Below are 16343 nucleotides of genomic sequence, written 5' to 3' on the forward strand. Positions count from 1 at the left end.
TTCAAGAAGCCTTCTCTAACTACCACAGCCTCCATCTAATTGAAGTACCATGAACAGACCTTGAAAACAGTGGCATTAGTCACACAGCTAAACAAACTACCTTTGATGGTACCAGCCAACCAATCAGAACCATTCCCCAGATGATCTTTGTGGGAATAGCAATCCATTAATAATAACTGAAGTAATGATCTTTCATGCCACCTTTCTTTCATGTAGGACCACTCCACTGGTAATCTCTTAGGGGAACTATTAGCTACTTCAGTGTCCTTCAGAGAGGGCACTCTGCCGGTTCCAACATTTATTTCCACTGTAACTATTTTTTCTCTCCTACAGAAGTGCCTTTTAGAAATTAAAATAATTCTCACTGTGACTCTAGCAGGTAGGCAGGGGTAAAGAAAAGAAGAAATGAGTGGCAGAATAAATGAATTCAGAAGGAAAACACCTTCTTCCCCACACCTAGCTCTGAATTTCAAAGTTATCAAAGATAAGTAATGCACTTAATTATTTTATCCCATAGTGGTTCATCATCACTATTCTTTGTCATTAAGGAGACTAAATCTATGTGTATCTAAATGGTTCATACTAAATATAAATAAAGTTTTACAGGATTTTTTTTACCCCGATCTTAATAGCTATGAATATATGCTACAAGAGTGAGGGTAGGAGAGAATAAAAATCTGAGGTAGTCCAAGCCGTACCCCCAGCTTCCTACAATACTGAGCTTCAAGTTGGGGTCTATGTATCATTTGATTTCTCATGTTTAGTGCCTCGCCCTGCATAGGTACTCAATAAATGTTTCATGAATAAAATTTCTCCCATGAAGGGACAAATCAGGCAGAAATCAGCCACACTGCTGAATCTTCTACATTCCGCACATTAGCTGCCTTTGCCATTTTCAACATCAGCCTGAACATGGCTAATACTTTATTTTGATTCTATGCTTCACGCTCTCAACCTTCATTCTCTTACAGGGTCTCCTTATATTTTCCAGAGTATAGTTAGATCAACTACCACAAACTCTTAGCAATGGAGGAGATAATTTGGTAAATATTTTCCATTAGCTAAACTGTACAGAATACCTCATATAGTGAAATCTTTACCCAACTAGTATGGTTTGGCTCTGTGTGCCCACGCAAATCTCATCTTGAATTGTAATTCCCATGCGTTGAACGTGGGGCCTGATGGAAGGTTCTTAAATCATGGGGGTGGACTTCCCCCTCACTGTTCTCATGATAGTGAGTGAGTTCTCACGAGACCTGGTTGTTTAAAAGTGTGTAGCACTTCCCTCTTCTCCCTCTCTCTAGATCCTGTCACCATGTGAACATGTACTTCCTTCCTCTTCACCTTCCACCATGATTATAAGTTTCCTGAAGCCTCCCAGCCATGCTTCCTGTATAGCCTACGGAACTGTAAGTCAATTAAACCTCTTTTTTTCATAAATTACCCAGTCTCAGGTAGTTCTTTATAGCAGTGTAAGAACAGATTAATAAATCCACCCTTAACCCCAAATCTGTTGACTTAAAATAAACTGGTTGATTAAAAAAAAAAAAACCTTCCTCCAGCTTATAAAATATTTTAGCAGTTCCTAACTTTTCACATCACTAGCACCTCTAACATGGTGAATAAATAACTAAAAGATATTAAGAAAATATCAGTGATTCGTATTTTTATTCATTAAATGTATCCATATGCAAACCCTGGATTGGGTAGTTGGTTTGTGCAACAGGATGAAAATTTGAGATAGTAACAAGATTTCCTCCTTTCAAGAATCTGATTCTACTTTATGATTCTTCTCACTTGGTCAGAACTACACATTATTTCAGGAAAGGAGGAAAATACCTAAAAGAATGCAGAATACAAAGACAGTCAGTTCTTGTTTTCTGATTGCCATAACAGGTTCTTAGAACTCATTTTTTAGAACATATTTATAATGAAAATTCTCAAACAAATACAAAAGCAGAGAAACTAATATAATTAGTTCCTATATATGTAGCACCCCATTTAACCATTAACTCAAAGCCAATCCTCATTTATCTATACCTACCTAACACTCCCCTTCTGTCTTGAAGTTTTGAAAGCAAATCCCAGACATCATATCATTTCACCCACAAATATTTAGCATATTTCTCCAAAAGACAAAGGATTTTTGGACTCCCTCTTTTTACATCAATCTTTTTGTTGTACATGATGTATTAATTGGAAGAGGCTCATCTTTTAAATATGATCACAATATTCTTATCACACTTAAACATTAAATAATTCCTTAATATCATCAAATATGTAGGGAGTCACATTTCTCCGATGGCTTCATAATGAAACACAAAGCTTTTTATCTGTAAAATCTGAGGTTAAGGAATTTCAAAAATCTAATCTTAAGGATTCAGGACATAGAATTTATCCATTAAAAAGGAATTAGGCCAGTGCAGTGGCTCATGCCTATAATCCTAGCATTTGAGAGGCCAAGGCAGGAGGATCACTTGAACCCAGGAACCAGGAGTTTGAGACCAACCAAGGCAATAAGCAAGACCCTTTCTAAAAAAAGAAAAAGAAGAAGAAGAAGAAGAAGAAGAAGAAACTACTGCAAATGAGTAAGTAAGTTGGAAAAAAGAGGAGAGGAGAGGAGGGGAGACATACCATCTCATTCCAGAGTCTAAAGAGAGATTGTCATTCCAGAGGCCAAAGAGAGATTGTCCAGACTAGAGAAAGTAAAAGGGCGGGGGAAGAAAGCAATCGTGCTAGATGTTTAAAATGGATTGGAGAATGAGTTCTCCCCTCAACTCTTGATGCCAAGTTCCCAAAATCCTTGGTGAGTATATTGGTCTGCTTAGGTTGCCCTAATAAAATACTAGACTGCTTAAGCAACACAAATTTATTTTCTCATAATTCTTGAGGCTGGGACGTCTAAGATCAAGGTGCAGGTTGATTCAGGTTTTGGTGAGTTCTCTCTTCCTGCTTTGCAGATGGCTGCTTTTTCACTATGTCCTCACACAGAGAAGACAGAGTGAATGAACTCTCTGGTGCCTCTTCTTCTAAGAATATAACACTATCTGGCCGGACACGGTGGTTCAGGCCTGTAATCCCAGCACTTTGGGAGGCTGAGGCAGGCAGATCACCTGAGGTCAGGAGTTTGAGACCAGTCTGGCCAACAGGGCAAAACCCTGTCTCTACTAAAAATAAAAAATAAAATAAAAAAATAAATTAGCCAGGCATGGTGGCAGGAGCCTGTAATCCCAGCTACTCAGGAGACTGAGGCAGGAGAGTTGCTTGAACCCGGGAGACAGAGGTTGTAGTGAGTTGAGATCGTGCCATTGCACTCCAGCCTGGGCAACAAGAGCAAAACTCCGTCTCAAAAATAATAATAAAATAAAATAAAAAGAACAACACTATCAGATTAAGACCCCATCCTTATGATTTCATTTAACCTTAATTAGTTCCTTATTCCAAATACAGCCACACTACTGTTTAGGGGTTCAGATTATGAATGTAGGGGTATGGGAGGGACACAAACATTCAATCCAAAATCATGGTGAGGGCCAAGTAAATCCAGGATTTAGACGCAACCTTGAATTAACTAGGAGTTTAATTTCTGCCTCTTGGTGGCATGAGAACTAGAGATAGATATTAATGTAGCCCATAGAAAAAGTGTTTTGACACACTTGATTAGTAGACTGTAAATTTTATTTTATTTTTATTTATTTATTTATTTTTGAGATGGAATCTTGCTCTGTCACCCAGGCTGGAGTGCGGTGGCGTGATCTCGGCTCACTGCAAGCTCTCCCTCCTGGGTAGACACCATTCTCCTGCCTCAGCCTCCTGAGTAGCTGGGACTACAGGCACCTGCCACCACGCCCAGCTAATTTTTTGTGCTTTTAGTAGAGACGGGGTTTCATGATATTAGCCAGGATGGTCTCAATCTCCTAACCTCATGATCTGCCCGCCTCGGCCTCCCAAAGTGCTGGGATTACAGGTGTGAGCCACTGCGCCCAGTCTCTTTTTTTTTAAAACAGAATCTCACTGTGTCACCCAGGCTTGAGTTCAGTGGTGTGATCTTGGATCACTGCAACCTCCGCCTCCCAGATTCAAGCGATTCTTGTGCCTCAGCCTCCCAAATAGGTGGGATTACAGGTGCATGCCACCACGCCCGGCTAATTTTTATATTTTTAGTAGAGACGAGGTTTCACTATGTTGGCCAGGCTGGTCTTGAACTCCTGACCTCAAGTGATCTGCCCACCTTGGCCTCCCAAAGTACTGGGATTATAGGTGTGAGCCACTGTGCCCACGCCTATCTGTCGATTTATTCTTAATCCACTTGATGATTTGGTGACCTGCCCTGCATGGCTGGCCAGACTCTAGGAAGACATAAAATAATATCCAATCACATCTCTCTTCTGGAAAAGCTGTGTTCATACCTGGTCCACCCAAATATAAGAACTATTATCCCTGAAAATTGTTCCTTTGGGCCCCACAAAAAAGAAAATTTCCAAATTGTCATTCCTGGAATTGCTAGGTTTCCTGGTTTTAAGTTCCATATAGTGCCACAATAATAGAAAAACAATAATAATAATATAGCCATCTTGATAGGTCTAAGACACTGTTCTAGGCACTTTAGATGGGCTACCTCATTTCATTTTCATAAAAGTCCTTTATGTAGTTGCTGTTATCCCCAATTTATAGATTAGAAAAACAAAGTCACACATCTAGTAAGTGGAAGAACAAAGAGATTGACTCTTCCACGTGTGTAACTCATTGGAGTTACACATTTAAATACTATTCTCTGTATCCTTTACTTGATAATTGAAAAAAAAAAAAAAAGGCTTTTCAGGAATATGGTCTCCAGAAGTACCATTTCCTTGAACTTTTAACTCTTTATATTTTTTATTTTGTATCATTAAACTTCGAAGTATAGAGAATAAAATGTGCTTAAAAATAAATTCTTTAAAATGCTAACATATTAATGTTTTTAACTATAATAAGCTTTGTATTTATTATCAAACTGCTTTTGCAAGCTACAAGTATAGAATTTGACCTGGTATTCATGACTAGGGTTTCTGTAATTCCAAGTCAGAATTATTTTTTTTAAAGAAATTATGAGACAATGGCTGATAATGTTGAAAAAAAATCCATATTTACAGGAGATTTTTCAAGTGACTTACTATGATGTCTATTCATTGGAAGAAAGCTTTTGAAAAGACAAGTATATAAAGAAGTTATCCTACAGTGAACAGAACAAAGCCCATTAATGACAATGATGTGAACACTCAAGGAATTATTAAAAGAACCTTTCACTTTGAGGGAAAATTAATTTAGTGCAATTGTTGAAATAAGAAAATCAGTTAGAAGGCAGCAGACCTTGTGGCCAAAGTTTTGCCTAAAGCCAGAGCAGTTGGAAGGAATAAGTGCTCTGCTTTTCTCTTTTATATTTTGTCACTGGACGCATACACATTAGTAGCTCTTAACGTTATTTCTCTAACAGCATAGCTTTTTTTCTTTTTTTTTTTTTCCTGTCAGAACTTAATACAACTAATAGGCCTGGAGACTCATCTCTGTTTTATGTACACACACTTTAAACTCCTATTTCCTGAGTTTTGGGGAAAATAACTTTATTTCATCTAATTCTACTTTTTTCTTTTTAAATATATTCGAATATATAGAGCCTTGCACGTAAGTAGTTGTTTACCAGGGACGCTTGTTCTGAAGCAGAGATGGCTTCTCTATCTGGTTGCCTTCAAATTGAGTAGCCACTTGGTCTTTGAAAGTCCATTGAGTAGCCATTTTTGTCTAGGAAAGTCGATTCATACTTCTAACTGATGTAGATTCTTCTCTCCCTAAACTAACCAATGAACCAGAAATAAAAGCAGAATCCAGAGAGGCTGGACAGGTCCCTTGGCCTCATATTTCATTTAATTCCCATTTTCTCTGTTTGTCAATCTATAGGTAAATTAAAACCTTCATCTCGACTGCTTCAGGAAAGAGAGACAGACAAAAAAGTAGGAAAAAACCCAAGTAACTAGTTCCTGGTTTTTGAACTTCAAAGTGATCTGACCATATCCATTCAAACAACAATTTAAGAAATGTTCTGGGATAATTCCCACATAAGATGCAACTCCAGTGAATGAGTTGAATGGTGTGTCTGTGTTATCTTTAGACCATAAACAGAGAAAAGATGACACTTTGGACTACAGAGAAAGTTTCACACTGAGTGTCCGTGAGATTCATACTTCTTCCTTGAAGGATGACTGGTTTCAAATGAAAATAGATGGGCATTCCGATTCAAGAACCAGCCAAGCAAGGGGCACAGGTAATGAATTCAAGACTCAGCAGTGACTATGTGAGGTCCCTAGAAGACTCACCTGAGAGGAAATCCATCAGGGTGACCACAAGCACATTAGATTCCCCTATGGATACTATATTAAGTGCTGACTTCTTCATTAATGTCACTGTGTCATGGATGGAAAATGTTTCTCAATTACAGGGAGAATTTAATGTCATTGTTTTGAGAATTTACCCTTAGAGCTTCGCCTCATAAAATGACAACATGCTCCCATCAAATAATATATGTGCTCCCTGCTTCTAGCTGAGGTTCTGTCCTCTAGGACTCTATTCTCCTGCATGCTTCTAAATCTTTGCATTGCAGTCAAGCCTTATTTCCTCAAGGATTGGTTCAACCATGTATTAGTCCATTTTCACACTGCTGATAAAGACATACCCAAGACTGGGTACTTTGCACAGGAAAAAGTGTTTAATGGACTTACAGTTCCACGTGGCTGGGGAGGCCTCATAATCATGGCGGAAGGCAAGGAGGAGCAAGTCACGTCTTACATGGATAGCAGCAGGCAAAGAGAGAGCTTGTTCAGGGAAACTCGCATTTTTAAAACATCAGATTTCATGAGACTTATTCACCACCATGAGAACAGCATGGGAAAAACCTGCCCTCATGATTCAATTACCTCCCACCGGGTCCCTCCCACAACATGTGGGAATTCAAGTTGAGATTTGGATGGTAACACAGCCAAACCATATCAAACCATAACTTTGTATGTGAAATTTTCCTGACATCTCCAATCCTAGAAGCACTGTCCCTTATTCACTATTAAGTGGTATGCATAACTTAATTAACATTACCATATGGTTGTATGCATCTTTTCACCTGTATTTCCTTCTGACTGCACTGTTGATCTTCCAGGACATAAACATCATCTTATGCATGTCTTTCAGTTCGTAGCTCCAAGCCCAATGCTTGACATACATTAAACACTCAATTTAAATTTCTTTTTCAGGGGAAAGGGGTGGGAAGAATGAACTTTCCTTGTAAGTACCTAGGTAATCTCAATTAGGCAGGTCAGAAGCTGTGAAGGTAAATGTAAGAATAGAGAAAGGAAGCATAGAACTTGTTTTCCCAGACAAGCACTACTATATTAAATTATAACTAAAGCATTTCGACTTTCAAGTCTTCCTTACTCCATTTTAGGGCTTCAGCCTCCAGGATCCCTGGCACCCTTCTGACATCCTTGGCAGATGTGAGTTTCTCACCTGGACTTTCCTCCCTAGGCTGACTCCAATGTCCCACAAAGTTTTCTATTCCTTCCCCACAAACCCACATTCTATTCTCTGCATTAGCTTACTGCTGTCTGCTAGCAAATCTAAAACTTTCACATGTAGAAATAGGTAATTGTGTTCCCAGTGTGTTCTGTAGACCGAAACCTCCTGAGATGATACATGAAAATGTATTTCTCAATTAAATTTGGAAAATGTGGCTGGTACACTGGATCACACATATAGTTCCAGCACTTTGGAAAGTCAAGGCAGTGAATCACTTGAGGCCATGAGTTTGAGACCAGCCTGGACAACATGGCAAAATCCTGTCTCTACTAAAAATACAAAAATTAGCTGGGCGTGGTGGCACATGCCTATAACCCCAGCTACTTGGGAGGCTGAGGCAGGAGAACCACTTGAGCCCAGAGCTGGAGGCTGCAGTGAGCTGAGATCACATCACTGCACTCCAGCCTGGGTGACAGAGCAAGACTGTCTCAAAAAAACAAACAAAATAATTGGAAAGGGTTTATACAAAACCTCCCTCTTATAGACTCAAATGTGCATTAACATATTAAAGGCTCAGAGAAGTCTTACACTAAGGGAACTTTGTTGATTTTGTTTAATATTTGACCATGAACCCTTTTTGTAAACTATCACCTCTTAAGGTGGTACAGGACCCCCGTTCCACAGAACACACCACAGAAAGCACTAGGTAAGGATTAGCAATTCAAAGTGGCTTATTTGAGTAGCAATAGGTGTTTTCTTTTTTTTTTTTTCATTACTGTACTTTATTTAAAAAGCCTGACATTTAGTTACTTGAGCATTTCTTTTATTATTATTATTATTATTATTATTATACTTTAAGTTCTAGGGTACATGTGCATAACGTGCAGGTTTGTTACATATGTATACTTGTGCCATGTTGGTGTGCTGCACCCAACAACTCGTCAGCAGCCATCAACTTGTCATTTACATCAGGTATAACTCCCAACACAATCCCTCCCCCCTCCCCCCTCCCCATGATAGGCCCCGGTGTGTGATGTTCCCTACAGCCAACAGACACATGAAAAAATGCTCATCATCACTGGCCATCAGAGAAATGCAAATCAAAACCACAATGAGATACCATCTCACACCAGTTAGAATGGCGATCATTAAAAAGTCAGGAAACAACAGGTGGTGGAGAGGATGTGGAGAAATAGGAACACTTTTACACTGTTGGTGGGATTGTAAACTAGTTCAACCATTATGGAAAACAGTATGGCGATTCCTCAAGGATCTAGAATTAGATGTACCATATGACCCAGCCATCCCATTACTGGGTATATACCCAAAGGATTATAAATCATGCTGCTATAAAGACACATGCACACGTATGTTTATTGTGGCACTATTCACAATAGCAAAGACTTGGAATCAACTCAAATGTCCATCAGTGACAGACTGGATTAAGAAAATGTGGCACATATACACCATGGAATACTATGCAGCCATAAAAAAGGATGAGTTTGTGTCCTTTGTTGGGACATGGATGCAGCTGGAAACCATCATTTTTAGCAAACTATCACAAGAACAGAAAACCAAACACCGCATGTTCTCACTCATAGGTGGGAACTGAACAGTGAGCAATAGGTGTTTTCTGAAGACAATAGTTTAACCAAAAGGCCTGCTGCTTTAGTAGAAATTTCAGGTGCCTATTTGCCACAGAACTTTTGGATAAATAGTCTCTAGAGCACTTCAGATCCTAACATGATGGAGGAATTTTTTACATGTTTATCAAGTGTTAAGCAATGTGCTATATGTGTTCACATATGTTCTTTCAGTTAATCTGAAAAACAATCCTAGTTATATTTTCACTCATTTTAAAAATAAAGAAAGTGAGCTCAGAGGTTACATAGCTTGTCCAAGATCACACAGTAAGTGGTGAAGACGGCTCAAATCCAGCCCTTGTAGCATTAAGTCTCGTATCAAGGTCTTCATGCTACCTGAATTTCTAGGTCAGTATCTCTCAAAGCCTCGTCCTAGGATGCTTGTTAGAAATTTAGATTTCTAGGATCTATCCTAGGTGTACTAAATCAGAGTTTTAGAGATTGGATTAGGAACAGATGTGTTTAACAAGCTCCTCAATGGATTATTACATACTCAAAGAACCACAGTTCTTGGTGTATGTTATTTTCTACCACGTTGTACTAGCATCATCCAACTAATTAATAAGTTAATATATTATAATGTTGTACTTCACTCATATTACCCTACTGTCAAGTCCAACACAATAAAGTCTCCATCCTACATTGTCCTCAAATGTTACCAGATAAGTCCCTTGAGTAAGGCAACTCAGTATATCCTGAAAATGAATTAGACAACAAATGAATCTTCTGATGCATTGTTTTTGTTGGTGTTACAGGTGAAACCCACCACTTCTAGAGGTTATCTCAGTAAAATAACTTACGTCTCAGATGGCCAAAAATTGAGGGCAAAAAATATCCAATGAAAGGCAGGGTTTGAAATTAATCAAAGCTCAGATCAAATTAAAAAAAGCTCAGAAGGCTTTTCACTTTCCTCATTTAAGAGTGATAAAAAGATTTTGCTTCTTCCTTTCAGCTGATGCCTTTTATATGCTACTATCTTCCTCTTCACTAATTCCCTAAACAAACCAGCTGTCCTTTCTGTAAAATGGCCTCTCATAAAGAGCAAAAAAGCCAAGTAACTGTCTTTCTTTTCTTCTCTGGATTGTGTGAAATATTTTCTGCTGTACAGTGAGGTGCCCTAGCCAAGAAATAGTGAAAAACAGCCAGAATGTATATAAAAGTGTGTGTGTCGTGGGGAATTAGAGAGTGAAGAAGAGGGAGAGAGAAAATGGAAAGGCCCTTTTCCCTTTTGTTTTTCATTTCTTAGTTAGAAACCATCTCTGTTTTTATCTCTTGTGTTTCCAATTAATTATTATTGTTATAGACTTCACATAATGTAACTGATATATCAGGGCTCTGTACTTGCATTTAGGAGAAAATCAGTAAGGTTCAAAGTGAAGAAATAAGTAACCAAGGTAAAGAATGGATATTAGAATAGTTGACATGTAGACAGAGACTGATAACTGTCTACTCTGACATTCATTCTCACCTTCCTCCTTATTAATAAAACTCCAGTGCTCAGCTGGACACATTACTGCCCAGAATACAGAATACAATCCCAGCCTTTCTTGCAGCTAGGCAACAACATACACTTAAGTAATGGCTTTCGAAATGCAGCTGGAAGAGATCTGCAGCAGCTTCTGGGAATCTCTTTTGCCTTCCATCTTACACATCTTCTCTTTATTCCCGCTGGTTGGAATGCAAACATGACTGGTGCTAGAACTGCCATTTTCAGAAATGAGGTAAGCTTAAAATGGCAAAGAAGCAAGAACAAAGGAGTTGGGATCCCCAATGACCATGGAGCCACCAGGTCAACCCTGGACTCATTATCTCCAGAATAATTTTACTTGAAAAACAAATAAACTTTTAATCTTGTTTATGTCTTTATAACTTTGGGTGTGCCATCATATGCAGCTGACCCTATGCTGACACAGCCTCTGTTCACTCAAGGACTGCAGACAGCATGACTCTAGTCCTGACTTTGTTTTGATGTAAGTCAAATAAAAGTGATTCTATCAATAATGATGTTTTTGTGTAAAAATATTAAATCCTAGTTATCTTAAGATGTTCAACTCACAGCTACAAAGCTGTGTGATTCCATGATTCTTCAGTGAAACGACATGAGGGCCACAGGTGGTACAGGAAACTGCAACAAACTGTGCACATTTATACATGACTTAGGCAACTTTTCCTCACATAGGGCATGTCAGGCCTCTGAGCCCAAGCTAAGCCATCATATCCCCAGGGACATGCACATATACATCCAGATGGCCTGAAGCAACTGAAGATCCACAAAAGAAGTGAAAATAGCCTTAACTGGTGACATTCCACCATTGTAATTTGTTTCTGCCCCACCCTAACTGATCAATGTACTTTGTAATCTCCCCCACCCTTAAGAAGATTATTTGTAATTCTCCCCACCCTTGAGAATGTACTTTGTGAGACCCACCCCCTGCCTGCAAAACATTGCTCCTAACTCCACCACCTATCCCAAAACCTATAACAACTAATGATAATCCACCACCCCTTGCTGACTCTCTTTTCAGACTCAGCCTGCCTGCACCCAGGTGAAATAAACAGCCATGTTGCTCACACAAAACCTGTTTGGTGGTCTCTTCACACAAACGTGTGAGACAGGGCAAAACCTAAATTGCTCAATTTTAAGTTAAAACTAGATGACTGCTATTTCTAAAGTTTCTATATACTGACTTTTTCTTTTCCATTTTATTTATTTTTTAAATTCAAGTTTTATTTTAGATTCAGGGAGTACATGTGCAGGTTTGTTATGTGGGTATATCGCTTGATGCTAAGGTCTGGGGTACAAATGATCCCATGTGCAGGTAGTTATCATAGTACCCAACAGTTAGTTTTTCAACCCTTTCCCCGCTCCCTCATGCTATAGTAATCCTCAATGCCTATTTCCTTATGGCAATGGTCATACCTGATCAACACCGAAAACTTGGAATACACAAATGTTTCTCCTTTCCCTTGTTTCTTCTCACTCTTTGTTTCTCCCAGGGGTACACAGCAAAGACAAGGAGAATGTCAAAATCTAGAAGTTCTAGGAAACCCAAGGGAAAAAAGGATTGAGGTTTTCAAATGTGCTTGTCAATTGCCATAGACTGGGCCGTGGTTTGAAGAGGAGCAGTTGGCATGTCTGTGTTTTCAGAGCAAGTCTCACAGTAGCACCTTCCTCTGTTGTTGTTTTTCCTTAAGTTTTCCAGCTCTTTCTTCTTATGTAAATATATAAGTCCTAGACCCCATTTCACGCCTTATTATTCCCAAATGGTAAAGGCATTAGGCCCTTTGATTCATCTGTGGAGAATGCATTTTGAAGCAAAGCTTAATACCCGAAAATGGTTAGTTCATGGGGTTTTAATTTTAGGAATATCAGAAAAGTATTAATTCATAGTCTTCAGTTGGCACAAAAACTCAACGGATCTCCTCATGGAAAATACCCTCTCCCGTCCTTTGCTCAAAAGTGTGCAGGAGACTTAATGGAAATCAAAATCCCTTGTAAAACATGTGTGTTGCCCTGTTGGCTCCCTGGACCACAGTCTTGAAGAAAACTGTCTCCATAAGGGAAGCAAGTCCTTGAGGTCTTTTGGTGGCCAGCCAAAAGAAACCTCATACCATGTCTGGGTCTTTCAAAATGCTTTTATTAGAGACACAGTTTTAGTCCCATGGCCAAGGGAAGGTCTGAAGACCACAAGTTTCTGCATTTTATTTTCTGCCCTGATTAGAACATCCTGATTAGTCAGATAATTTTATAAAAATAGGATTGTCAGATCCACATCGCAGAAATATTAACTTAAAATAGATAATGATTCATTAAAACTGCATAGTGCTAATGATAATTTGTAACTATTATTAACCAATGTGCAATTTTCCCCTCTATCTGCATAAGCATAACTTCTAAGCAAATGATCTTAACAGAAAGGATAGTTTCATAGTAAAGGGATAGTTGGAAAATAATTACTGAAAAACAAAGCAAACCAAAAAACAGAAGGAATGTTACTGCTTCTCTAAATGTTCTCAATGTAAAATTAAATTTCACCAATAAAAATTCTAATAAACAAATTTGGGAGAAAAAACAGCAAACATTTTTAATAAGTTAGGTGTCTTTCAATTACTTTAAAAAATGTTTTCTATATGATCTTATCACTCAGTATAATACCCCACCTGGCTATCAACTACAGAAACAGGATTCCTTAAATGCTTCCTGGCAAAAATCAGGGCTCAGCCTGTTTTAGAACTCATTCTAAGGTTGGTCTAGGTAAGAGCAATTTTAAAGTCATAGTTCATTATCTTAAGTACTTAATGCTCTGACCTTGGACTCACTTTCTAGCAACTGCCCTTCTATCTTGTTTCTATGACCAGGCCTCTACTTAGAACCCCTGAGCTGGTCCTGACTCCATGTGTTGTACTGTACTCTGGACTCCACACCCTGCTTGGTTCGCTCCAATTATCTGAGGCCCTGGAGGCTTGTTCCTGAATGTCAGTCAGCCTAGAGATCAGGGCCAGTCACCTGCTTCCTCTTTTGCCTCATGCTTCCACCTGAATCTCCACGTAATTCCTAGTCTGAAAACCTCTGTTTGTCTTTGAGAACCTACCTCCTGCTGTATCACCTAATGTTGCTGTCTGATCAGACTATTACCTGTTTATGTCTCCATTCTCTCTGAACATTGTGGCCCATCTAGGTAGACTTCTTCTGAGTGCCTGAATCATTCCAAAGGTATATACGCTTTCCAGGTCCTCTCTGCCCTGCCTGGTCAAACTCTAAGCTATCCACCAACCTCCAGTCTGAGCACTGATTTCTTAAGTTTTATATCTTAATATTTATTTATTTTCTAGGGATGGGGTCTTGCTATGTTTCCCAAAGTACAGTGGCTATTCACAGGTGCAATCCCACTACTGATCAGTATGAAAGTTTTTACCTACTCTCCTTCTGACCTGAGCCATTTCATCCCTCCTTAGGCAACCTGATGGTCCCACCTCCAGGAAGGTCACCATATTGATGCCTAACTTAGTGCATAGCACAGGATGAGCATAGCACACTGCAGCTCAGAACTCCTGGGCTCAAGAAATCCTCCCTCTTCAGACTCCCGAGTAGCTAGGACTACAGGCATGCACCATAATGCCTGGCATATTTTAATATTTTTTTGCATATCTCTAGCAGTATCTAAAAGCTCTACCTGTTCTTTTTTTATAAATTGCCACAAATTATCTGTCCTTGGGGCTGAGTTTATTAGGAGAGTCCTAAATATGGGAAAAGCAACAAGGGTGAATGAGGACAGAAAAGCTATGAGAGAGGTGCTGAGGAAAAGGCGCCATACCAGGGTGACAGAGGAACAAGTGGGAGGCCAGAGGATTCTGTTAACTGAAAGGAAAAGCTGAGATTCCAGAATGGGACAGGCTTCTTGGGGTGAGAAGGGAGGTTAGGAGGAGAGAGATCTTTTGAATCAGAATGGAGTAGGAATCTGTCTCTTTCATTGCCTTAGGGTCCTGGTAATGACAGGTATTTCTACATTAGAGGCCAGGCACTTGATAGGAAGCTATGTAGAACTAGTGGAGGTTTTATTGTTGTATTTGTTCCCTCAAGGCCAATTTCCACCGCAAATTAGGTGCGGTTTTTTTGTTTGGTTTGGTTTTTTTCATTTCACAGGTGAAAGTATATAGTCTCCAAAATGTAGATAAAAACTGGCAATGTTTGATGAAAAAGTTATGTGACCTTCAATTTATTCGGCTTCTAAGAAAAAGAACCAGAAGTCAGAATAATGGTGATTAGATCCAAACTCTAGTCCAATTCCTGTCTGATCTCATAGAAGCCATTTAACCTCTCTGAGCCTGAACTTCTCCATCTGTAAAAAAAGTTAGTGCTAAAATATGTCTTACTGTGCTGCAGAGTTCTTGTAAAGCTACAAAATAAAAGCCACCATTCATCCACTTCTTACCCTGGGCCAGACTTCAAACTCCCTGATTTAGGAATGTTAGCTCATCAATCATCGCAACAGTCCTGTAAGATAAAAATCCATTTTCCAGATGGAAAAACCGAGACTTCCAAAGGTTCAGCAATTTGCTGTTAGACCTTTAATCTACACTTACCTGATTCCGAAGCCCTTTCTTTTTTTTTTTTTCTTTTTTCCTCCTTTTAATTACATTTATTTTAATGCTGAATTTACTCCCGTGCCATAAGTTTTTGTTTCTTCAGTTTCTTCTGGGATATCTTTTTCTTCTGGGCAACCTCCTCTTCCGGTTTTGGAACAATCTGTTCCTTTTCAGTAAGGATCATCTCAGTGTGGCAGGGAGAGCTCAGGTATGGGTTAATCCCACCATGAGCTCTGTAGGTCCGTCGGCGCATCTTAGGTGCTTTGTTCACTTGGATATGCTCGATGACCAGAGAATCTACATCTAAATCCTTCAGTTCAGCATTACTCTCTGCATTTTTAAGCATGTGTAGCAAAAATTCAGCACTCTTTTTGGGCCACCGACGTCGTGTCCAGCCCCACTGCTTGGCCTGGGCACACCTGGCCAACTCCACCATTGTAACGTCGGAATGGTACGCACTGTTTCTGTAAAGTGACACCTTTCAGATACTTCGTGGCTTTTCGAATATGCATACCCTTGATGGCCTGGGCAGTTTTCTGAGTGTTCTTAAAGTGAACATGAAGATTGGAACCTCTTGATTTGCATGATTTCGTGGGGTTGTCCGGGTCAAGTGAATAGCGAACCATTTTCACAGATTACCTCAGGCCGCTTAGGGAAAGAGGAAGAGCCCGAAGCCCTTTCTTTTAACTAGGTGCTAAACTGTGGGAAAGGATTAGCAACTATAACTCATATGTAAGCACATGAAAGGAAATATTAATAAGAACCCCGTCTTCCCTGCAGCATGCCTTGCTTATGTGAATCAGGCACTGAGCTTCTTGTCACTGTTATTTTCACTGCAAAAGAAAAAACAAGACTACTGTTTAAAAAAAAATAAAATAAACAATACAAAAGTATAAAGAGTAAAAACTTCATTGAATGCATAGAAGTAGAGAGTAGAATGGTGGTTTCTAGGGGCAGGGAAGGAGGAGAGAAGGGAGAGGGGTACATGCTGGTCAAAGGATACCAATTTTCAGTTAGGATAAGCTTTGAGGATCTATTATATAATATGGTGACTATAGTTAATAATAATGTAGA

General features: G+C 39.2%; 1 pseudogene; it reads right to left on the reverse strand.

The window, feature by feature from the left end:
• Window positions 1-15313: 15313 nt before the first annotated feature.
• LOC105531062 lies at window positions 15314-15895 on the reverse strand (annotated as a pseudogene).
• Window positions 15896-16343: the final 448 nt, after the last annotated feature.

This window comes from Mandrillus leucophaeus, unplaced genomic scaffold, assembly GCF_000951045.1.
Source record: "Mandrillus leucophaeus isolate KB7577 unplaced genomic scaffold, Mleu.le_1.0 Scaffold860, whole genome shotgun sequence".
NCBI lineage: Eukaryota > Metazoa > Chordata > Mammalia > Primates > Cercopithecidae > Mandrillus > Mandrillus leucophaeus.